The sequence below is a fragment of the Carlito syrichta genome, unplaced genomic scaffold (assembly GCF_000164805.1).
Source record: "Carlito syrichta isolate Samal-C Ts95f unplaced genomic scaffold, Tarsius_syrichta-2.0.1 Scaffold314525, whole genome shotgun sequence".
Lineage (NCBI taxonomy): Eukaryota > Metazoa > Chordata > Mammalia > Primates > Tarsiidae > Carlito > Carlito syrichta.
This window is the reverse complement of record NW_007258621.1, coordinates 839,418-864,345: the sequence shown is the minus strand read 5'-3', so window position 1 is coordinate 864,345 and position 24,928 is coordinate 839,418. Positions and strand designations below refer to the sequence as shown.

General features: G+C 45.1%; 1 protein-coding gene across 1 annotated transcript in view; it reads right to left on the bottom strand.

Annotated features, from left to right (window-relative positions):
• The window catches only part of KSR2 (kinase suppressor of ras 2), a 445,700-nt gene that overhangs the window by 210,387 nt on the left and 210,385 nt on the right, over positions 1-24,928 (bottom strand). The window lies entirely within an intron of this gene.

The window sequence follows — 24,928 nt, the reverse complement described above, 5'->3', positions numbered from 1 at the left end:
CTGTCTAACTGCCTCTGCTCAGTCTCACCTCCTAAGCATTCCATGTGACAGTGACAGTCAACGTCTACCTACCACTTTGCCTATCCAGCCATGGTCTGACCTCAACATTGTAGTAGAAATGCAAATTAAATTCAACCAACAATGAGCACCAAATTGCCTTTCTTATTTATTTTTCCTGCAGAGGACAAGCCTGGTTGTTATAAAAAATAATAATAAGTCACTGAAAAATAATGATGCTGCACTGATGCTATGGAGATTATAAAGTCCCTTGTGCTATAATTGCCTTCCTGCTACCGTAGGTACTTAACTAGGTGAAGACACTATTAACTGCACCAAGGAAAACATTTATCCACAAGAAAGCCACATAATGAAGGGCATCATCAGCGTGGGAGCAAATGCAGGCATCCCTCAGATCAGGAAGAATGGCTCCTTCAGACGACGGAATTGTCCTCTTAACAGGTTTCTCTACAACTCCCAATGTCAGTGCCACCATGCGGGGCAACGCTTAATAAATGATTCTGGGGACAAAAAGGAACTTACATTTTATTTTCCTAAGTCCATCTTGATTGCATCCACTTCTCAGTCTCATCCCCTCCTCCACTCCAGTCTACCAGCATCTCTTGCCAGATGATTAGGGAAACAAAAAAGAAATCTTTTAGCTGGACCTGACTGCTCACCTACCCCTGCCTGCACCATAGAAGGAAAAACTTTAGAGGCACAGGTCTTGTCATCCCACACCTTTGCTTAAAACCTTCCAGTATCTTCCCAAGGCTGGTAAAATAAAGATCAAATTTCTCACCACTGCCTCTGTAGTGGGCTGAATGGTGTCCCTCCAAAAAGAAATATGTCCACTGGGACTTATGAATGCTGCCTTCTTTGAGGGGGGAAAAAAAAGAAGTCCTTTCGGATGTAATTAAGTAAAGGATCTTGAGATGAAATCATCCAGGATTGCCCAGCTGGATCCTAAATCCTATGACAAGTGCCCTCAATGAGAGAAAGGCAGAGGAAGATTTGACACAGAACAGAGGAGAAAGCCATGTGAAGACAGAAGCAGAAATCAGAGAGAAGTTGCCACAAGCCAAGGAATGCCTGGAGCCATCAGATGCTGGGAGAAGAGAGGCAAAATGTTCCCTTAGAGCCTTGGAGGTAGCATGTTCCTGCTGACACCTTGTTTAGACTTCCAGCCTCCAGACCAAAGAGATAATAAACTGCGATTGCATTAAGCCACCAAATGTGAGGTAATTTGTTCAGCAGTCACAGGAAATGAATACAGCCTCCAAGGCCTCCATGTGATCTGACCCCTTCCACTCGCTCTCTCTCCTCAGTCCTTAACTTTGTCACTAAAGTACAGCACACTCCCTCACCCACTTCAGGGCCTATGCTATTGGCTCTGTCTGCCCCCTGCCAGTTTCTTCCAAACTTTTGGATAGCAATTCTATCCTAATTCCCCTCAGGAAGCCTCCCCTGATGTCACTGGCCAAACGTTCCCTATCACAGACACTCTTTTGGTAGCCTCTGTCAGTTTCCATGGCAAGGGTGTGGGATTCAATCATTTCACTTTTCAGATCTGTTTCTTGAGGGTAGGAACCATGTCTGTCTTCTTCACCCCATCCCCAGAGCTACTCACACAGTGCCTGACATATAATAGATACCTGAATATTTGAATGTCTTCTAAAATGAAAGGAAATGCAATTGAGAGAACCTCAAAAATACAGTCTATGACCAAACATCAAATAGATCCATCAAACTAAAAGAGAAAGAAAACAAAAAGGTCCCTGGGGTGAACAGGCAATTTATCCTGACTCATTTTCCCATAAACCATATCAAAGTTTTTCAGAAACAACTTCCAGAGCCTAAGGATGGTGTCAAACCAGGACGCTGACTTCCAGACTCCCCTGTGTTGACAGACGTATCTTCCCTATTAAGGATCATTTTTATCCATGCCCCCTCCTGGCCCCTACCAAACTGGAATACTCCAAGACAGCAAGCCAAAGTATCCAAAAGGACAGAAATTCAGCAAAAATGGCTGGAGCTGGTGGCCAGTGAACCGCGGCCCCGTTAAAAGCTCCTCTCTGGCTAATGGAACATTTAGCTCAAAACGAGATTCTCCAGAACTGCATTAGGACACGTGCAGGCCATTTTTTCTCTAGTCACAGCTGGACAATGGACTGGAAAGGATACCAACAGCTCCCCAGGGGACCTGAAGGAAAAAAATAGTGGAGAAGGACAGTTTTCTACCAATGGACTTGTTTCCTTCTCATTCTCTCCAGACTCTGACTTAACAACCCCTTAGGAAAAGTCCACCCCAGAAATGAGGGGGAAACAAGAAAACCAGGGTCAAAAAAAGGGACAGGCAGATGGCCCTGGAGTCAGGCCTGGGTTCAAATCACGAACTCAGGAGAGTTTGCCAGCTCTTGAGGAAATTATTTACCTCTTTTACTCTGAGTTCCTTACACAGAAGAGGCATTAGTTTGTCCGTTCTACACATACTTAAGGAGTAGCAACAATGTGCCAGGCAGGGCCGCAGCTAGGGTAAGGTGTGTGAGGCACCTAGGGCACAAAATTGAAGGTGACACTGACTCTCAGGCTACCCCCATCACCCTCCACTTGCCTCCCCCTGGCCCTGGTGATGGGTGTTGCGATCCACCGATGGACACTACCACCACAGCCCTTTCGCCACCACAAAGTCTACGAGCTAGAGGGGAAAAAAAAACTTGCCTAAACTTCGTGACACCGAACCCCTGGCCACAATAAAAACAGCAAAGAAACTGCACCTTGAAGTTCTTAAAAGGCTAATTCTGCCTCCTGCTGTAAAACCAGTCGTATCCTAAGTGAGGTTGAATTTATCAAACACACACAGCTACCCAGCAATCTTCCCAGAGAGCAGGATTAGAGGTCAAAGGAAATTAATGCAAACAGACCCCATAAATATCAGTCTCTCCCAGGTCCGCTCTGCCAGGTATACGTCCTCCTGATCCGGATGCTGAGAATTCCAGCTGCACGAGGGTAGACTGTGAGCACCGAAATCACCCCCTACCTCTATGTGGTGTAAATAAAACAGGGTGAAATCAGCTAGTCTCTTTACTTTGCAAAGAAACCGTGGCGAAAAGGAGCAAAACAGCATCTACCTGCAGCCGGGATTCATTAACATAAACAGAAGGCACTTGGGCAATTTCTGGGCAAAAGCTGAGACTCATTTTCAGGGCATTATTTGATCTGTGCACGTTCCTATGGTGCACCGATAGAAGACCTATAATCTTCGAGATTATCTGAATCTGAGGAGGACATTTCATATTCAGATTCATGGGTGGAGGACATGCATATTCATGCCTTGGCAGTGAATGGTTCCTGAGCTGCAGGTGCCCTGAAAGATGTCACGTCAATCGTCTTTAGTTTATGGAAACTCGGCTTTCCAAATAGTGGCAGCCACTAGGACTGTATCCCACCCGCCACCATCACCAGCCAAGTAGACAAGTGGAAAAGAAAGCTTCCATCATGGAATGGGAAACTGGTCAGGGGTGAAGTCCAGATGATGCAATTGCTACTAGTCCCTGAGTTGATTTCTGCAGTCTCTTCAATAATAGATCAACACAGTCATCACCTGCAACCCAGACCACTGGGGAGAGAAGGGATCCCCAAAGACCCTGGAAGGTCCTGGAAGGTTCTAGAAGGCCAAGAGGCAACAGTATCCAAGAGCTTGGGCTCCCAAATCAGACTGCCTGGGTCCAAATCCCAGTTCCACTCGATTAACTTTTACTCACTTAACTCAGTCTCTCAAGACTTTGATTTCCTCATTGGTAGGATGGGAATGGTGATGGTATCTATCTCACGGGCCCATTGCAAAGCTCTCATGGGGTTCGCCCAGAAAGCTCTTATGGGTCTCTACCTATTGGTATTAGCTAGTAATATTTCTGGACAAGGCAGATATTCTCATTATCTGTGTTAGTTTCCTATGGCTGTTATAACTGCTGTAACCGAGAAGCTTAAAACTACAGAAATTCAGTCTCTTACAGTTCTGGAGATTAGAAATCTAGAATTAAGGTATTGGCAGGACCATTCTCCCTCTGAAGGCTCTAGGATGGAATCCTTCCTTGCGTCTTGCCACTTGCTTCTATTGTCATATGTCTTCCCTCTGTGTCTGTCTCTGGGTGTCCCTCTTCTTATGAGGACACCAGTCATAGGATTTAAGGCCCACCCTAATCCAAAATGACCTCATCTGATCTGGATTATGTCAGCAAAGACCCTTATTTCAAACAAGATCACATTCTGAGCTTCCAGGTGGACATAATTTTTGGTGGGACCGTCTTCAGCTCACTTACAATCCATGCTTTTTTCTAATCCTAAAAAAATCACCGAGAGGTGAAAATCACTCTAGGAGGTACTACAGTCTTCTATCTCCTCCTTTTAGCAGACTCCTTTGGAGTCCTAGAAGACTCTAGCACCTTCTTTTATCAGACATCTTTGGAGATATCCACAAACCCACATCCCCCTCGGAAGACTCCCACCACCCACAACCTGATTGCAATACATAAACCTGCTGCCTTGACAAGAAATGATTGGACGGGGGTGCATTCCAGAGCTAAGATGGGCCAATCAGATTCTTTCTCCTGAGATTTTGGAATTGGGACCCAGGCCACCTGGTTGATTGACTGCCGATGCTGGGCTAAGGAGGACATGTGGGGTTGAGGTGCTTATTTCCTGCAACTGGCACAGAGTGGAGGAGGCCACCTGCAGAAAAGCAGAGAGGCAGCCACCACCTGGGGTCGCCACTCTGTTTCCACCTGACCTCCCCACTTTGTTTCCATTGGGGTCCAGGCCCTACTCAGTTCCTGGGTGCCACTCCAGTTCTCAGATTCCCTGAGACACCCCATATCACTCCAACAACTCTTACCTTTTGGGGAATAAGTGAATTCTCTTGAGATGGAGGGATTTCTGCTCATTGTACCCATATGAACTGTGACTAAGACACCTCATCCTCTAACCTATTACTCCCTTTGAGTCAAAACTCCTTATTTCCTCTCTAACCAGAGCTTGTCACACTTGGGTGCATTTTACTTGTTCTAGCCTCTACAGTGGAAGTCGTTAGATAGGATCTGCTGCATCGAACACAAATACACATGCATGCAAGTATGTGAACAGGCACACATGTGTGTGGGGACAATGACCCTTTTAAAACCCACATTCAAGCATGGTCTGAATCATTTCTTTGTCTGGGCCCAGGCTTTACAAGACCAGACCTTCCCTTCATCTACAACCCTTTCCACCAGAGGTTGACAAACCATGGCCCTCTGACCATGGAGCGCTGCTTGTTTCTGTAAATAACCAATTGTTTCCACTCATTCACATATTGTCTATGGCTGCCTTCAAATGACAACTGCAGAGGTAGGTAAAACAGAGACTATATGACCTGCAAATCCTAAAATATTTACTATGTGGCCCTTTACAGAAAAATTGGGCTGACCTTGATTCTACAGTAAGCTCAAGACAATGAAGAAGGATCTGGAGCTGGGATGATTTTAATTAGGAGCTAATAATGCTAAGCTTAAAGAATGGGGCAAGGTCAAAAGGACTCATGTGGGACTTTTTATTCACTTGTCCTACAAATATTCATTAAGGGACTACTTTGTGCCAGGCCCTGGGCTAGGGTATGCTGGGATGTGAGTGCGAATCAGACAGACTGAGCGCTGCCTCTGAGGGAGAGTTCATTTCATCAAGAACGGGTGCATTACAGCTGCAGTAAGTGCTACAGGGGGCAGTCCTGGATGCTCTGAGAGGTGGTAAGATGCATGTATCCTAGTGAAGGAAGCCTGGGAAGATTCCCCAGGAAGCTAAGACCAGACGGGGGAGCAGAGACTGGGCATGGAAAGAACATTCCCAGAGGGGGAGATCCATTTCTCAACCTGCACTGAGAAATGTCAGCCTTGTCTGTTTGCTCCAACACTCTCTGGTTATGCAACAAGCCCACTTATTTACCAAGGGCCTATTAGGTCCCTGAATCAGGGACACAGGACAATGCCGCTCAGGAGCATCCTGTCTCAACTCCCCACTGCACAGTGGCAAGTGCACTGATGGGACTCCAGGGGCCACCAAGCAGAGAGAGCCCTACCCTAGTCCTTATACCAACAACTTCAGACCCCACACCCCCAGCCTCAACTTGGGCTTGGCTTGATAACGCACAGCTGAATGTGCCTTGTGCTGCCAGGTGATGGTTTCCATCTGCTTCGTCACTGTCGGTTCCCAGAAACCACACTTGCAACTGAATGCTCTCAGCCCTAATTGGTTCCAGATAGATTGAGCCGTAACAAAGCACTTAGAGTCTGCCAGGCAAGTTGGGGGGGGCAGTGCTCGGGCATGGAATGGGAATGCCCTCTTCCTTAGGAACTCTAGCAGGGAAACCTGGACAGCTGGAGAGGTGGGGCAGGCCCAGTCCACTAATCTAGAATGCATTCCCAGTGCCTCCATCCACTACTGTGAGCCTCAGTGTATTCATCTGTAAAATGGGGCTGGTGACACCTGCCTCATAAGCTGTTAGAACCGTGTCTGTAGTTGACTGAGTATCCACCCTGTGCAGAGAGTTAAGTCCTCCCTGTGCAAAGAGTTAAGCGAGGTGTTTTAAAAGCAACTACTCGGTACAACTTCCAATCTTGTAAATCCCCTACAACTGTCAACCCCATTTCACAGATGCAGAAACTGAGGCTCAAAGAGGTGAAATCACTTGCCCAGGCCACCTGTATGTCCACATTCCCACAATGGACAGACATTCAGAAAGTGCAGCCTCTTCTCTCTCAGAATAAGCCACTCTTCTCGGGAAACAGATTGAAAAGTGGCCTGTCACAAATGTGAGACAGAATGCAGATCAGTGGTTGCCTGGAGCTGCGTTGGAAGTGGCGATTAACTGCAGACAGGTCTGCAGACAGGCCCAAAAGACCGTTTCAGGGTGACAGACCTGTTCTAATGCTGGATGAGCACAAAACAAACTCTGTAACTTAAAAAAAAATGCACTGAGTCATATTCAACATGGTGATTTTATGGCACACAAATTACACCTTAATAAAGCTGTTAATCAAATAAACATATATAATTATGCCCCCAAAATGTGGCCTGGGGCTAGGCATGGTGGCTCATGCCTGTAATCCCAGCACTTTGGGAGGTCAAGGTGGAAGAATTTCTTGAGGCCAGGACTGCGAGACTAGCCTGGGCAACATAGCCAGACTCCATCTCTACCAAAAAAAAAAAAAAAAAAATCACCCATCTATTCCAAATGGTATTCCAGTTCTAAAACCAGCACCAAGGAGTGGCTGTCTGGGAGGGTGTGGCAGGCTGCAAACATTCCTAAGCCTGTTCTCTGAGTCCTTCTGGATCAATCTCTGACAGGACTGTTCCCAGGGTGCTCCCAAGAATACTGGTTCCAAATGGTGTTGACAGGTCTCACATGAAAAAGAAGGTCCCAAAGGCAAATTAGCTTGGAAACTTCAAAGTATAGATGAAGTGAAATGGACATCTTTACTGCAGGCCTTCCCAGGACCTTTAATTCATACATTTGTGCACTGAATCTCTATGCAAGAGTACAACACCTGGAATTTTCAAAAATTAACTTGGTTACACAGCTTTTTGAGAACTTCTGTGGTACTACAACTTGGTAAATCAGAGTTAGGCTTCAAACAAACCATGGTGAATATGCTTTGGGTGCGAAGTCAGATAGTGATAACTGAAAGTGTTAAGTGAGATGGCGAACTTGAGAATTCCAAGTTCACTTTTTCCACTGACCGGTGCCAGGCTAGCTGTGCCTTATCCCATGGGAGCCTCTTGAGAACTGAGAGGTGAGGATTTGGCTTTCCCCTGCTCTCTAGAGGTAAAGGGGCCGGAACTTGAACCCAGACCAGACTGGGTGCAAAGCCAGTGATTTCAATTACCATGCCTTGCCACTTACTAATGCCACAGTAGCTAACACCTACCGTAGTGGATGCCGCGGTGTGCTGCCAGATCCCCCTTGAGGACTGAAAGACTCATGTCCCCCGCTGGTGAGAGTGTCACCAGGGGACATCTCCCTGCTGTCAGCCTCTCTAATAAGTGACTGAGGTTGAAGAAAACTGCTTTGCCCAAGATCAACTCTCTTCCAGGGGTGGCGCACATTACCAAAACCTGGATGACTTAAAACCACACACATTTACTGCCTTACAGTTCTGGAGGTGAAAAGTCTAAAAGAGGTCTTATGGAGCTAAAGCCAAGGTGTCAGCAAAGCATGTTCCTTCTGGAGGCGCTAGAGAAAACCCATTTTCCTGCCTGGTCCGACTCTGCCCACTGCCCGCGGCCTGCTTTCCTTGGTTCCCGCCCCTTCCTCCACCTTCAAAGTGCAACCGTTCAACCCCTGCTTCTATCACCAAGTCTTCTTTTTTCTGATTCTGGTCCTCCTGCCTCCCTCTTAAAGGAAACTTGTCCTAAAATCTCCCCATCACAAGATCCTTAACTTAATCACAGCCACAAAGTCCTTTTTACCATGTCAATTAACATATTCACAAAGCTCCTGGGATGCAGACATGCTTGGGGGGCTGTTATTCTGCCTCACACACCCATCTTGCTTCCTTCCTTTCCTTCCACCAGTATAGGTCCCCTAAGCTCCCCCTAACTAACTCCCATACCCTCTTCTCCATCTCAACTGCTTTTCAAGGAACCAGCCCTGCACCTACCAATACTCATCAGGTTACACGCTCTCCAAGTTGTATCTACTTCTGGGTATCAGGCTGGGGACACGGATGAGCAAGACAGCTCCCACCTGGAATCACAGTCTAAATTTGAGGTTCCTCAGACTCGGCACTGTTGACACTTGTGGCCAGATAATTCTTTGTTGTGGGAGACTGTCCTGGGCATAGTAGAAAGCTGAGCAGCTTCCCTGGCCTCTACCCACACCATGCCTGCAGCACTCCCCTCAACTGTGACAATCAAAGTTGGTGCTAGATATTGCCTAGTGTCCCAGGGTAGAGGGCAGAATCACCAAGACTGAGAATCACTGGTCTATGGGAGAGACAGATGCTAAGTGCACTTGATGGTAACGAGTCTTAATCCACACCAGTCTTGATCCTAAAAAGGAACATCCCAGAGTGAATTTGCTCCCTGCTGTTGAGGGGTGAAGCTGGACAGGACCTTTGGCCTCCCAGAGGTATCTGAAAAATCATCTGCAGGGATGTTGGAATATTGAATCCGAGCCCCGAATCTGAGAAGAGAAATGAGTGAATAAAACATAGCAAGGGCTGACAGGTAATGATGCCATTTGAATATGGCCTCTTGCTCCGAACCATCAAACCATTGCTGCTGTCTTGTTTAAAGAAAAGAAAATGACCAACAGAAAAATTGGCAGGTGACATCGGAGGCCTCGAGGGCATCTGGATTTCATTATCCGCCTCTCATCTTTTATTTAACAAGGAAATGAGAAAGTTTCTGAGCATTTGGGGAAATGGAAATTAAGGTATATTCATGCGCACTATGAAGAAAAGTGTGTATTAGGGCTAGGCAGAAAGCTCTGTCCTGGGGTGGATCATGGGGGATCCTGGGGTGCTCGCACCTCCCTTTGCCCAGGGGGATTTGGACCCTCTGGCAGAGGAATCTGACATTGGGGAAGAGTATAGACCCAGGAAAGTGTTTTATGGTTTCTAAATGCTTGGAGTCCTGAGTACAAATCTGAGCTTCGCCTCTGCTTACAATCAAATAAATAATTTCAAAGCGCCTCAAGTTCTATAAAGGAAACACACCAGGTGCTGAGATTGAGGGTGACAGGGTGGTCAGGAAGAGCTCTCTGAGCAGCTGCAATTGAGATCAGAAGGATCAGAAGCCATGCACATAAAGAGTGGGGGTGGGAGGAGAGAAGACATGTGCAAAGGCCCTGAGGCAGAAAGCACTTGCAGGCTCCAGGAACTCATGGAAGACCAGTGTGGCTGAAGCTCTCTGGAAAGTGGCATGGAGAAAGGCGGTCATCGGTGAAGGCAATCACAGTCTGCCAGTGGAGAGGCCAGTGGCCTGGACAGAGCAGTGGAAATGGTCACACCAAAGGTAGATGGAGTCGAGACTGATTTCGGAGGCCCTGCCAATTACCATTATGTGTATTATTATTCTTCCTGTGAAGACAGAGTCAGGATTTGAAAAAGTCTATGGATCACACAGGTCAAAAGCTCTGGGGGCTTTGGCTAGACCTCTTGCCTTGATTTTTTCTGGCAAGATCTTCTTGATATTCTCCATGGTTCTTTCTACCCATCATCACCTTAAGCGCTTGCAGAGATGCCCTTTGCCATGATACACAAACCAGGGGGCAATCCTGTGGTGAGAGTTGGGCTGTGCCATGAGGACTTCACCCAGTGCCACAGGGATCTGGGAGACACTACTGAGCTGCCCCATCTTCTCAGTTCCTCTCCCGACCACCCTGTGTGGAGAAGGCAGACCTGGGCTCAGAGAGGGCTCCATCCACACAGTCATGGCCAGCCAGCATGGGAAGCACTCAAGACCCGGTCGCAGAAAGGGCTTCTGGTGGGCTCATGCATGTCTAACCCCCATGTCAGCAGTGACCAGGCCTCTTGATCACTGTCCTCTTAAGCAAGAGTGGTAGGTGGTAGAAGCCCAAGATGTGACAGCATTGCCTGTCTTCCATCAGCAATAACCTCGTCTCTACTCTAACAAGATGCCCCCAGCCTCCTCTCAAAGGGGTAGATGCCTCTGAAGAGTTGGCTTCGGGGAATAAACTCTTCCCAAGACAGAATGAGGTCTGAGGACAGGGTATCAGAGCGGGGCAGGGGAGGATTAGAAAGGGGAGAAACCACCAAGGCCACACCCAACAAAGATAGGGGCTTAGCCCCTGAGACCCTCAGATGTTCCAGAAACATCACTATCTGGAGTCATGACTGCCCCTCCCTGCCCAGTCGTCCTTCCTGCCCAGAAACAAGAACATTCTCCCCTGCTCCTTCCTGGGCCGTAATCCCTCCACCTGTAAAATGGGCAGTGAGTTTGGCCCCTACCTCCTAGAGAGCACATGAGCAAAAAATGATGCTTTCAAAGGGCTTAACACAGTGCCTGGCATGTGGCAAGGCATTCTACTTCCAGATGCCTTCAGACTCAGGTCTGCAACATCGGCTCCTTCCAGAATTTCCAGACTGCTGGTCTGCCTTGCATAAATCCCATGAGCCAATTCCTGAAAATCAACCTCTCTCTAGATAGACAGATAGACAGACAAATAGATGGATAGATGAATGGATGGAGAGAGAGAGAGAGAGAGAGAGAGGAGAGAGAGAGAGATGACAGAAATAGATAGATGGATAGATATAGATATAGATAAGTAGGTAGACAGATCTATATCTACAATACATAAATATATATCTAGATAGATGAGTAGTAGATAGATATACAGACAGAGCAATAGATGTAGATAATCTATGTATAGATAGATCTATAAATAAATAAATATATCTCTAGCAATCTAGATAGCTAGCTAGATGGCTGATTGATAGGTGATATAGATAGATAGATTAGATAGATAGATAGATACATAGATAGATAGATACATAGATACATAGATAGATAGATCCTGTTGGTTTTGTTTCTTTGGAGAACTCTGACTCATCTAGACACAGATTTTGGCTCCTTTGTTATTATTCTCCAAAAGAATGCACAGCTAAGGATTATTAAGAACAATTGCTTCGGGACTAAAACTGGGGCAGGAGGGAATGGGGACTTTCACTGTCTGACTCTATATACATTCGTGTAATTTGCATTTGTCATGCCAGAACAGATTACCTTTACAACTTAAGATGAGAAAAGGGGAGGGACGGGAAGGAGCAGTAACAGGAAAGGAGAGAGAAAGTCCATCCTGCCTCCCAAATTCTATCCTCTCACCCTCTCCTCCTTCCTACTTTCTGTCAGTCCTAATGAGAGCCAGAGAAAGAACTTCTGGAGCAAGAGGTGAGATGGGCCTGTTCCCCGGGGGTTGAGGCAAAAACACAAATTACTCCCGGAGGCTGAGTCAATTTCAGCTGCTTGGACTCCCTGATGCCAGCAACCCACTGCTTCTAAGTCAGAGTTAAATGAGTTCAGCACAGCATTACCTGTGATGTTTGGGGGCTGAGGAGAGCAAATTATTCCCCCCAGTTTGATTTTATCCTTTGCTCATTCATCTAAGAGGTCAAAAGAGTGAAGAAGAGGAATTTTCTTTCCTGATTTGGGGATGGGATGGGGAGGGGAGAGGGTATCAGCTCTTCATTATCAAAGCCAACTCGTTAAATATTCATTCAAATACCTGTCACCGTTCCAGGAGGATGAGCCGATTTAAGGTTCGAATCTTACTGATCTATTATTCTTTTTGGAGCGGCAGGTGGAACTCTTTCATGAGGCTGCAAATGATAAAACCGCACCATTCTTTGAAGGGAACTTTAAGTAATCACATGCAACTTTTTCTTCGCCCCAACATGTGCGGCTCTTATGCCGATTCTCCTGAAGAAAGAAGGCAAGACAAGCTAAACCTTGAGGGCAGATGGTACCCATCTGTTCCCTAGGGGCTGGCAAAGAGAGTGAAAGAGTCTCAGAGTCTGGGGAAAAGAGAGAAGAGGAAGAGGAGGAAGGGAGAGAGGTAGGAGAGAGAGAAAGCAACTGCACTTGCAGAGAACCTACTTTGTGCCTGGCACTTAGCTGGCATCATTTCCTTTCATCTTCACAACCCACCCATGATGCAGGAATTCTCTTCTGGGAGGTGAAGTGACTTGCTCAAGGTCACACACAGCTAGCTGTGCACACCCCAGGGATTTGAATCCAGTCTGTCTGACCCCTTGGCCCAGTCCTATATAGCAGCTGCCCCACGGCTCACACAGGGTCCCTGTCTGCCAGTGGTCCTCAGTGGGCACGGATTTGCCCTCTGGGGGACATTAGGTGATGTCAGAAGACATTTTTGGTGGTCACAACGTTGGGGCAGGAGTGCTACAGGCATCTAGTGGGTAGAGGCTGGGGAAACTGTTCGACGTTCTCCATTGCAGTGGACACGGCCCTGCTGCAATTATCCAGCCCCCAATGTCAACAGTGTCAAGGCTGAGAAACTCCATCCTATACGGAGGGCATTTGCAGTAACGATCACACGTCCCAGCTTCCGGCTGTCACCCTGGGAATCTAGAAATCCCACTCAATGCTCTGATATTTTTGCCAGCACCACAGACAAAACTCACCTGTATGTGAGCAGGTATTTAGGGAATTCTCGCCTCTGTGTTGCCCTGGGATACATAAATTCTCATCTAAATTCATGCTCACGCTCACAATTCCACGGCAGCAAGAGAGACACAACTTTCTCATTAAGGGGCACAGTCTCAGTTTCTCTCCACTGAGGGCAATAAGAATCTGTGTTCCCTTGAAATGAAGTGCGGTTGTAATTAACGTTAATGAAACCCTGAAGTTGGCCCACTCGGAGACCACTGCGGCAGAGTCTATATGATACAGACAGCACCATCCTAACTCCCAGCCTCCACACAAGTGAACTGCAACATTCAGAAAGAACTGACAGACCTAAAGAGTAAATTCAATCCCCCATTTCAGCTGCCTGAAAACAAGGAGGGTCCACAGCACTGAACACAGAGACCAGAGAAAAATGCGGGACAGAAAATTTGCCTCTGTTGAGTGTTATACTAAGAGCCAGCCTCTGATTTAATCCTTGCACAATTGCTTAAAGAAGTTATTACTGTACCCATTGTATACATCATAGCTCGGCAAACTCTTTTTGTAAAGGGCTAGATAGTAAATCTTTTAGATTTTACAGGCTGTAGAATCTGTTCTAACTATTCAATTCTGCTGGTGTAGTACCAACACGATCATAGACAATACCCACAGAAGGCATCCCTCCATCCATACATACATCTATCCATCTGTCCATCTGTTCATCTGTCCATCCATCCATCCACCCATCCATCCATGCAAATATTCATCAACAGCTTACCATACATCAGACACTTTGGCTCTCAAGACAGATGATTCTCTTTCAAGTCATTCTCTACATAGCTCCAGCCACACTGGTCTTCATTAAGTTCCTGGAACATGCACGTGCTTTCCTGCCTCAGGGCCTTGTCACATGACTTCCTGCTCCCTAGAATACATTCCTCCATCACACACACATACACACCCCTCCTCTGGGTGTGGGGCCCCTCTTTGGACCTCAGTTTCAGCGGAACAGAGAGGTCTTCGTGATCACTCTGTCAGTCTCATTGTCAGCACCCTGTCTGCTTCTTCCATAGCACTTGGAACATTCTGAAGTTATTTTATTTATTTCACTGCAAATATGTTTTGTGTCAGCCTCTTCCATTAGCATATGAATTCTATGAGGGTAGGGATCAAAACATTCTCATTTACCATTATTTCCTCAGCATAACAGATGCTCAGTAAATAGTTACCGAACTGAATGAATGAATTTAAACCCAGAGAAGTTGATTCCAAGACACAGCCTCCACCCGTCACACCAAGCACAGCTTAGACTGTGACATCCAATATGGCGGTCACTGGCCACATGTGGCTATTGAGTGCTTAAAATGTGGCAGGTCTAAACTGAGATGAACTGTGAGGAGGTAATACACACCAGATTTTGAAGATTTCACACAGGAAAAGAAGTGTGAAATACCTCAAGTTTTTAAGTTGATTACATGCTGCAATGTTATTTGGAATGGATTGGGTGAAATAAATCACTAAAATCAATTTATCTGGGGTTTTTTTTTGTGTTTTTTGTTTTTTTCTATTCTAACTTTTAAAATCACATATGCAGTTTGCATTACATGTCTATTGGGTAGCACTGGTTTAAAACTACCTAAAAAATATTCCCAGACTTCTTACTAATTGGCTCTTTGACCTCCATCCAGCCAATTAACCTCAATGGGTCTCAGTGTCTTTATGCAACAAATGAATATCAGAATCTCTGACCTGCCAACCACACAGCTCAATGTGCTGTAGCTCAAATGAGATAATGGATATGAAAGCGCCTGGAAAAGAAATCCATACACATGCAAGCTCTTCCGTAATAAGATTTTCTGACTTTGTTTCTAAATTCCCAAGTGGATTTTCCCTCTCTCACTGGCTTCTGGATATGGCCCAACCTCCTCCATCTTTCCTAACTTCTGATCCCCGTGCTTTGACTTTTGAAGTCAATATCGGTTCTTCCCCCCCCAGTGAATTTCAGAATTGCAGCAGTTGAGAAGTTTGGCAAGACAAGTCCACCAGCAGACTCCTCACGGTCACCAATGTTGGTGTAACCCACTTTCCCATCCCACTGTGGGGATGATCTTTCTTTTTCTTTTTTCATTCTTTCTTTTTTTTTTTAGAAAGTAGGATTTATTGAGAGGACAGAAAAGCTCCCAGAGCGGGAGGGGACCAGAGGGGGTTGCCAGGGGGATGATCTTTCAAATGGCGATGGTGCCAAGGAAAGCCTGGTGATTCAGACAGCCTCCTCTCGTGTTATAACTGCACATTGCCAGCTGCACCTTTGAGAGAGCCCGGTATAATTTCGGCTGACTGGGAATTGAGGTTTTTATTATTTTAAAATGTAGATGACATCTGTCAGTTTAGTCTGCCTACCATCCATCCATGTGGTATGTATGGGGTAGAGAGGTGTGTGTTTCTGTCCCAATTGTCTTATTCCGTCCCTCTGGACACAGTGATGGCTTCAAGGAAGGGCACGTAGCCCAAGTTGATTTACTGAAGGTCAATCCCAGGACCTCTGTGGGAATCTTAGAGACAAAAATTCCTTTTTTCACTGAGGTTATAAAGCCTGGAGCTATTTGAGACACAGAGTTGGGGGAAAGAAAGCTGGCCATAATGAGAAAGCAAAGCTATCATGGAGCAAGGGGTTCAGACAGAGTTCAGACAGACAGATTTCTTCAACATTTGTTTAGGCACCTAGATCCAATTGTACCTGAAGTATTCTATGACCTTTACAGTCACAAAAGCCTTTTGTGAGAAAAGCCAGTTTAAGTTGAGATTTAGTCACTTAGCAAGAGATCAAAGATAATGCATTTGAAAATTACTTTTGTAACTTTCAGTTAATAGAGTAACATCATCTGGATTAACAGAGTATTGTCTAGAGGTGCTTAGAGATGCTGCTGAAACCTTTTATAACTAGATTATAAATTAAATACAAATGGGATCTTCTAAAGTTACTGGCAATGCATCAAGGATCACAAGGGAGGCACTTTCTCTAGAATCATTTTATTGAAAGCTTACTGTTCACTGTCTATGGAAGGAAACAGATTGCATCAAAAAACAAACTTCAGACAAGTCCCTCCAGTTGGAATGATCCAGAACTTAATTAATGAGGTTTTAAATGAATGGGACTTTCAGGGTTTTATTCTTACCATTTGACATAAACCAAGCAGGAAAGCTCCCCCTCTATCCTGCAGTCCTGACCCTTGTCACCTTCTCAGCCATACCATGGGGTTGGTGAATGAGAGGTTCATGGGGAAGATGGGGAAACTGAGGGTCACACATGCCCAGCCGGCACTAACACATTTCAACTCGGAAGCCTAGTTCTGCCCTCCAAGTCGGGAACCCTTCTGTGAAGAATTAATGAAATGCCAATTGTCCAGGGCCTGGAGGTGGTCAAAACAAAGCACCACCAGAACGGGTGGGACTATTTTTAGCCTCTTCTGCATGGGACTTGAATACATACACCAACACCAGCCCTGGCAAAGCATGGACTTTCAGCTGTGTGCTGGTCCCCACTCTCTCCCCTCTGCCATATATAACTTGAACTTGGAGACTCTGAAAAGGTCTAAGGTGATGATATCAATTTACCATCTCCCTACAAGTGAGGGCTTCCAACCTCCCAACCAAGCACCCATCCATGGAGCCAGAGGACTTTCTGCTTTAGTGGATTTCAAGGAAAACATTTATTAAATGGGTTTGTGGGGTTTAAAATTTAGTATGCAAAGTCATGCCCTGTAGAGTCTGGACTGCTGACACATCTTTTTGGATCATACAAGGTTTAAATTGGGATTTGTTGGCAACATTTTTTAAAGCAGGGAAATTTTACATGAAAAAACCCACACTTCAACTTTTTCTTGAGGAACTGGAACCATTTGGGGCCTGCATCTGATGTGGCAACAGTCAGTTGTTAATGACAGGTCGCTTTTGCCTTTAGGTGGGGCATGGGTACTCCAATTTGCCCCTCTCCCTACTATTCCCTACTGTAACTCAACGACCCTAAAGCCAAATGCCAGTTGCCATCTAGGCCCTCTTTACCCACGTGAGTTTCCTGCCTGGCCCTATTAGGTATTAGAGTTTGCATTAACTGCCTGGTAAATTGTTTAGGCAAAATTCCAACAAGCAAGGAGGTGAAATAAGATGGTCCTTCTAACTTTGGTCTTGAATGATGATATAAACAGGCAGAGTCTGAGAATATTAGAACTCTAAGAACCTTCTGGGGTTGGGGAAGTGCTTCTCCCCACCTTTCCTTCCTTTCTGTCAGCATCCCACCACCACCACCACCAACCCCTCCACCCTTTAATCATCCCTTCCATGGGGAGCGAGAGTGACTCAATATCTCGAAGCTTGGAACCTTGGGACAGAAACTGGGCACCTGGAGCATCTCTCCTTCCTCAGATCGAGGACAGACCACCCGCAAGAAGGACAGTCACCGTTCTACAGGTGAATGGTTAACCCTACTGAATGACACCTGCCCTGACTGGGTGCAGCCAAGGACTGGGTGGGTAATTCTCACCAGTTACAGGAGGAGGAGGGCTCATTCTTAAGTGCCCCAAAGACCACCATAATAATCCAGGCTGACGACTGTTATCGTTCTGAGGGTTCATGACCTTCTTTGAAAATCTCATGAAAGCTAAGGACCCTCAACTGCCCTCCCCGCCAGGTGTACCTATCTACTCCTCCTCCTCCTCTTCCTTCTTCTCCCCCTCCTCCTCAACAAACTCTAAGTGCCAAGGTCCCAGGCTTCACCACTAGTCTTAACCAAGGGCTCAAATGTTAGTCTACTTATTACATAAATCAGTGTCTAACCACCCATCATAATAAACACTATGACAGAAAGGAACAGGCCCTATTCTTGACAAGAGAGCTAAGGACCCTCAACTGCCCTCCCCGCCAGGTGTACCTATCTACTCCTCCTCCTCCTCTTCCTTCTTCTCCCCCTCCTCCTCCCTCCTCCTCCTCTTCCTCTCCTTTTTTTCCCATCAATAATACGTATTTATTTGTTTTAAAGAGCTTGAATGGTTAGTCAAGCATTTTGCTGAGGAGGCTAACGAGGTGTTCTCTCATTCAATCCTTATAACAACCCACTTGGTAAATACTATTATGATTATTTTTAGAATTGTGGAATACGTGTGAGGACTGGTCACGTAGGTGTACTGCATGAAGGCATGTCCCTTATGCCCCCTCCCTGTTTCAGCAGTGCTCCGTATCTGTTCCCACCCTTGTGCCCGTGTATGTCTACACACCACACTTCTACATACAGCATCAGGGAGTTCCCAGACCCTCAGATCCCATTCATAGACTCCAGATTTTTTTAAGTCTCTAATTCAGTCCTAGGTCTAAACAGGAGTTACTTAAAGTGACATGAGGCAGAAGCAAAATGGATAAAATCCCCAGAATCCTGACTGGCATCCTTCTCCCCTTGCATCGGATGCATTTATTCATTCAACAAACTCTAAGTGCCAAGGTCCCAGGCTTCACCACTAGTCTTAACCAAGGGCTCAAATGTTAGTCTACTTATTACATAAATCAGTGTCTAACCACCCATCATAATAAACACTATGACAGAAAGGAACAGGCCCTATTCTTGACAAGAGAATCTGGCTTATTTGAAGGTGATGAAGTGAGAAAGTTTTCCCAAAGCATTTGATTTTGAGCCCAGATCTAGGGGGAAGAAGTAGGATTTAATTACAAGGAAGAAAGGAACACAGAGCAGAGGCAGCCAGACAGAGGGAAGAGCATTGGCAAAGTCCTAAGACAGGAGGGAAAGGAGAAAGGCGTGAGATGAAGCTGGAAAAAAAAGGTTTTGTGTATGAACACAGGTGACATTGACAGGTGTCGACTAGGTCCCATTGGACCTGCAATTAGTAAGGGGAGAGGACTTAGGCTTTGACAGAGAGTTAAGAGGTTCATAAACTCAATACCATTTCCCACTTCTAGCAAAAAACTCCCCCAAAGGAAAGGAATCATCAAAAGCAAGAGGTTTTGTGCACCAAGATATCACATTAGTGTTACCTGTAACACCAAAGCTCTAGAAATAATGGAAATCTCCAAATGAAAGAAGAACAGTAGAAAACCATGGATATCCACGCAAGGCAGTATTATGTGCCTGGTTTAAAATGGAAACTCTAGCTGAAAAAGAAGTTTGAGGAAATGCTTACAATATAACAAACAGTTATATATTCTCATTCATAGACGAGAAACGGAAGGTAATATGGTTCCATGCTTCTAGAAACGTAGAGGTCAGAATGATATTGTTAATGATAACAGCGTCATAAGATAGCAAGTGGGATTTCTCCTCTTGTCCTAGAATTATGGTAAGTCCCAAGGCTAACGACAAAAGACACAAATAACTCCACTTTCTTTTTTTTGAGTTGGAGTCTCACTCTGTCGCCCAGATTGGAGTGCAGTGGCATGCTCCTGGCCACTGCAGCCTCGACCTGTGGGGTTCTGGTGATACTTCCACCTCAGTCTTCCAAGTAGATGGAACTACAGGCATGCACTACCATGCTCGGCTAATTTTTGATTTGTTGTAGAGATGAGGTCTCGCCAAGTTGCCTGGGCAGGTCTCGAACCCACGGGCTCAGGCAATCCACTCACCTCAGCCTCCCAAAGTGCTGGGATTACAGGCTGAGCCACCGAGTCCGACCTATAACTCCACTTTCTAAAAAGAGCTGCCCATGAGCCAAAGTTGGGATCAGACTCTTCCTCATAATGGTAGCAAAGAGGGTCAGAGTCAGCCCACATCCCCTTGCCACCTCCCCTCCCTCACCCAGTCTACAGAAGAAGAGGAAGGGGGGGTTGGTTTGGACCTATGGCCTTTTGAGGACACAGGATTCACACAGAGACTGCCTTCAGGAAAGGGAAACTGGCACCTCATTTCCTAAATGTCTGCAGAAATATAGATCCCACGGTCCCCGCCCCCCGGGCCACCCTCCAAGCAGAGAAGGGTGGGACAGTTCTTAGAAGAGATTATCATGGATACCTGTAAGACAGGGGATGTGTTGCCTAGGCCAGCAATGTCCAAAAAAACGTGCTGTGATAGGAGAAGTGCTTTGCATCTGTGCTGTCCAACATGGTAGCCACTAGCCTTACATGGTTATTGAGCACACGAAATGTGGTCAGTGCAACTGAGGAACTAAATGTTTCATTGTATTTAAGTTTGATTATTAATATTATTATTATTGTTATTATCATTTAGAGACAAGGTCTCACTATGCTGCCCCGGCTAGACTCAAACTCCTGGGCTCAAGCGATCCTCCTGATTCAGACTTTTGAGTAGCTGGGACTACAGATGATTGCCACCCCACCCCGATTTTAATTAGTTTAATTAATTCAAATTTAGATAATTACCACTGTGGCTAGTGACTACCATATTAGCAGGCCTAGATATTTCCACAGACGGAGGATCACCAGATAACCTATATTGAAGCAGCCTGAGGAGACACTGAAGAAGTGAGGTTGGAGAGGAACTGGGGATATCTCCCACTCCATCCCAGTTCTCTGCTCCCCCAGAGAGTGTGAGAAAGTCCCCCACGTTCCCATGGCTCCAGGGGGAAAGCCTGCAGGTCAGTGGGTGAGTGGGAGCCATCTGTGTCCAGGTGGCGACCAGAAAAGCGATTAAAAGTGGTACCATCGAGGAAGCCAATGGGACAAGGCTGCCCCTTGGAGAAGGGTGGTTCCCGGTGGCAGGAGAGGCTGTCAGAATGAGCCAGAAGACAGGCCAGAGGAAACCAGACTGTATAGGTGACATGGTCAGACATAAGGATCAGACTGAATCAGCATCCCCAGGGAAGCCTAGTCTGGTTTAAGTTTTACCAAAGTGAATGAATGAACCCAAGTTGTCACCATGGATAGGAAAGGGGACATGCCACAAATCTCAGATGAAGCAAAAGGAAAACTGCTTCCTTCATGTTCGTGCTTCCGTGAGTTTAGACTTTTCAGCAAACTCATTACAACAGTTTCACGCACTATATGCGTATATAAGCTATTTAACTTGAGCCCCACAATAACCCTAAGAGGCAGATATCATCACCTCCATTTTACAGAGGGAGAAACTGAGGCTCAGATAGGGTGAGTGGGTCACTCATGATCCCAAAGGTAAGTGGCAAAGCTGGAACTCGAACTCGGGTCTTTCTTACTCCAAAATTTTCTTTAATGTTGTTAGGTCATCTTTTGAACAATAAAATAATTATTTTTAAAAAAGCATGCAAAAGAATTAAAACTGCAAAACCCAAATAAGATATGTTCTGAGTCAACAGTTTTGTACCAACATCAATTTCATACTGTGTTTATGTAAGAAACTATTGTTGGGAAAAGATGAGGAAGGATATAAAGGAATTTCTCCACTGCAAGTTCTTGTGAGTCTTAAATCATCTCATAATAAAAATTTATTTTTGAAAAAAAAAGTTCATATGGGTTTTTTGAAGTTGGGCAAAATGATACCCAGAAAAATTCCAAATTTTGATTACTTAAGTATTTTAAACTCAAGCTGTCTTTAAATCTTGTCCTTCCCTATTTATCTCAATTTACTCTCTAAAACCTAACATGGTTTAGGGAAAGGATTTTATATGTATCTCTCAAACTCTACCTGGAAATAAGTAGCAATATCCCTCAGATACTGAGGTATCAGAACAGGTACTAACCCATCATTTGCAAATTCAAAACCGGACTTTTCCTAAACAGTGATGCAATGGGCAATATACTCTTCCCATTTTGTTCTGAAGAGTCAGGAGGCTTTAGGTGGCTTTGCTACAGGCAGTTATACAAGAATCATCTTTCTCTGGATCATCAGCAAAAAATAGCCTTACTCTTCTCTGCTCCCCTCACCCCACGTAGTTCTGGACGCTGGGCACTCTATGATCCACGTCAAACAGGCAGGGGGTCAGCACCGTCGGGACAAAACCAGCAGCATCAGCCCAGATGCACAAGAACATGCCAAGAATAAATGGAAGGAATCAACAGAGACAAGGCTCATTTTCGATCCCTCATAGAGACGGTTGTTTGTGAGTTTCAGTCCTGGCTTGATGAGTCACTCATTAGGAGAGAAGCAGCATGACTTCTTTTTTCTATTGATTCCAGGAAGACTTTGGGTGGGAGGGAGAGATTTCAAGAAGTCGAGAGAGTAAAAGGCAAGGGGAGGTATAAGGCTTGGTCGATCTATTTAGATAGGCTGCTCTTGAGTCAAGTGAGAACTAAGGTATTAGGTGGAAAAAAAGGCAACTGAGTAGCGAGATCAGGGATGCTGGGTGCAGGCATCTAGTGCTTTTTATCCCTGGCTTAATCAGTTCACACACACACACATACCACATACAGAAGATAACAAGGGAGATAAGACTGCAAAGAGGCAGGAAAAGTAACAAGAGACTAAAATAACTTAGATTTTCTCTTCCAACGGTGCCCATCGCCAGCCCAGTGAAAGAGGGGAGGTTGAAGGAGGAAAAAATAGAGGAGACAGATGAAGAGACGAGAGGTCAGGGAGACCACAGTAATCAAGACAGTATGGTATTATCATAGAGTAGGCAAGTCGATCAGTGGAACAGAACATGAAATGTATATGGTCATTTATATTTGACACAGATACCAGGTAATTTGATGGAAAATAGGCAGTCTTTTCAACAACTGGATGCTCATATGGAAAGGAATGAGTCTCTACCCTTACCTCACACAAGAAATTATAAAAAATTAATGCAAGACTGATCATAAATCTATAGTAGAACCTAAAACTACAAAGCTTCTAGGATAATATCTTGACAACTTTGGAACTGGCACACACACAAAAAAACCACTAAATATTTTAAAGGTCATCAATTGGGCTCTATCAACATGGAAATTTTAGCTGAGAAAAAAATAAGAAAGTGATAAGGAGAGCTACAGACTTGGAGAAACTATCCCCAGTACATATATCTGACAAAGGACCTATAATACAATAATAAAAAGATAAATAACACAACTTAAAAAAAAATAAGTTAAAGATTTGAATAGGTCATTCGCATAAAAAGAGAGAGACATAGCGAATAAGTTCATGAAAAGATGGTCAATGTCTTTTTAGTTATCAGAGACACACAAATTAAAACACAATGAGACCAGGCACAGTGGCTCAAGCCTGTAATCCCAGCACTTTGGGAGGCCGAGGTGAGAGGATTGCCTGAGCCCAGAGGTTCGAGACCAGCCTGGGCAACTTGGTGAGACCTCGTCTCTATAATATATCAAAAAATTAGCTGCCCATGGTAGCACGCACCTATAGTTCCAGTTATTTAGAAGGCTGAGGTAGAAGATCGCCTGAGCCCAGCAGGTCGATGGTAGGGTGGCCATGAGCATGCCACTGCACTCCAGCCTAGGTGACAGAGTGAGACTCTGACTCAAAAAAATCCCACAATGAGATACCCCTTAATGCCTATAAGAATGAATAAAATTAGATGCCTGACAGTATTAAGTGGTAGCAAGGATACAGAGCATGATTTCTCAACCTCAGCACTACTGACATTTGAGGCTGAATAGTGCTTTCCTGGAGTGGGGATGTGGGTGTCCTGTGTGCTGTAGAATGTTTAGCTACATCTTCAGTCTCTACCCTGGGGCTAGATGCTAGAGGCACTTCCCCTACCCCTCAAGTTATGACAAACAAAAATGTCTTCATACAATGCCTAATGTCTTTCAGGGGACAAAATTCAAAATTGCCCCATATTGAGAACCACTGATGTAGAGCAAATGACCTCTCACACCTGATAGTGGGATTGTAAAAGGTACAACCACTTTGGAAAACAGTTTGGCAAATTCTTATAAAGTTCAATAAATACATACACTAAGACCTAGGAATTCTACTCACAGATACTACTTACCCAAGAGAAATGAAAATATATGCCAACAAAAAGAACTTGTATAAGAATGTTCATAGCAGATTTAGATTTATTCTCAGTAGTCCTATTCTGGAAACACTCCAAATGCCCATCGATGTGAGTAGAGTGGGTTGAATTGTGTCCTCAAAAAGAAATGTTGAAGTCTTAGCCCTCAGTACCTGTGGATGTGACCTTATTTAGAAATAGTGTCTTTGTAGATATAATCAAGTTAAGATGAGGTCATACTGGATTAGAGTGGTCCCTAAATCTAATGACTGGTGTCCTCATAAGCAGAGAAGAGAACACACTGAGAAGAAGCCACAAGCAGAGTTTGGAATGAAGTAGCCGCAAGCCAAGGAACACCAAGGATTGCTGGGAGAGACAGAAGCCGAAAGAGGCAAGGAAGAATTCTTCACTAGGACCTTCAGAGGAAACTGTCTGACACCTTGATTTTGGACTTTTGACCTCTAGAACTGTGAGACAATAGAATTCTGTTGCTTTAAGTTGTGATGTCTGTGGCACCTTGCTACAGCATCCCTAGGAAACTAATAAAATGCGAATGAACAAATAAGCTGTATTATACTCACACAATGACCTATTAGTCATATGTAGCAATAAAATAATACAAAAGAATGGACTGCTACAATGCATGGATGAATCTCAAAAACAACAAGTTGAGTGAAAGAAGCCAGACACAAAAGGGATGTTTGGCATGATCCCACTGATAACAAGTTCTGCAAGAGATCTAAGTTTGTGATAAAAATCAGAATAATGGGTGCCTTTAGTGTGGCAGGAAGATGATTGGAGATGGGCAGGGGCATGAGAGAGTTTTCTGGGGTGGTTGAGACTGGAGTAGACATGAGCGTTTTCAGGGGTGAACAAGAAATGTTCTATAC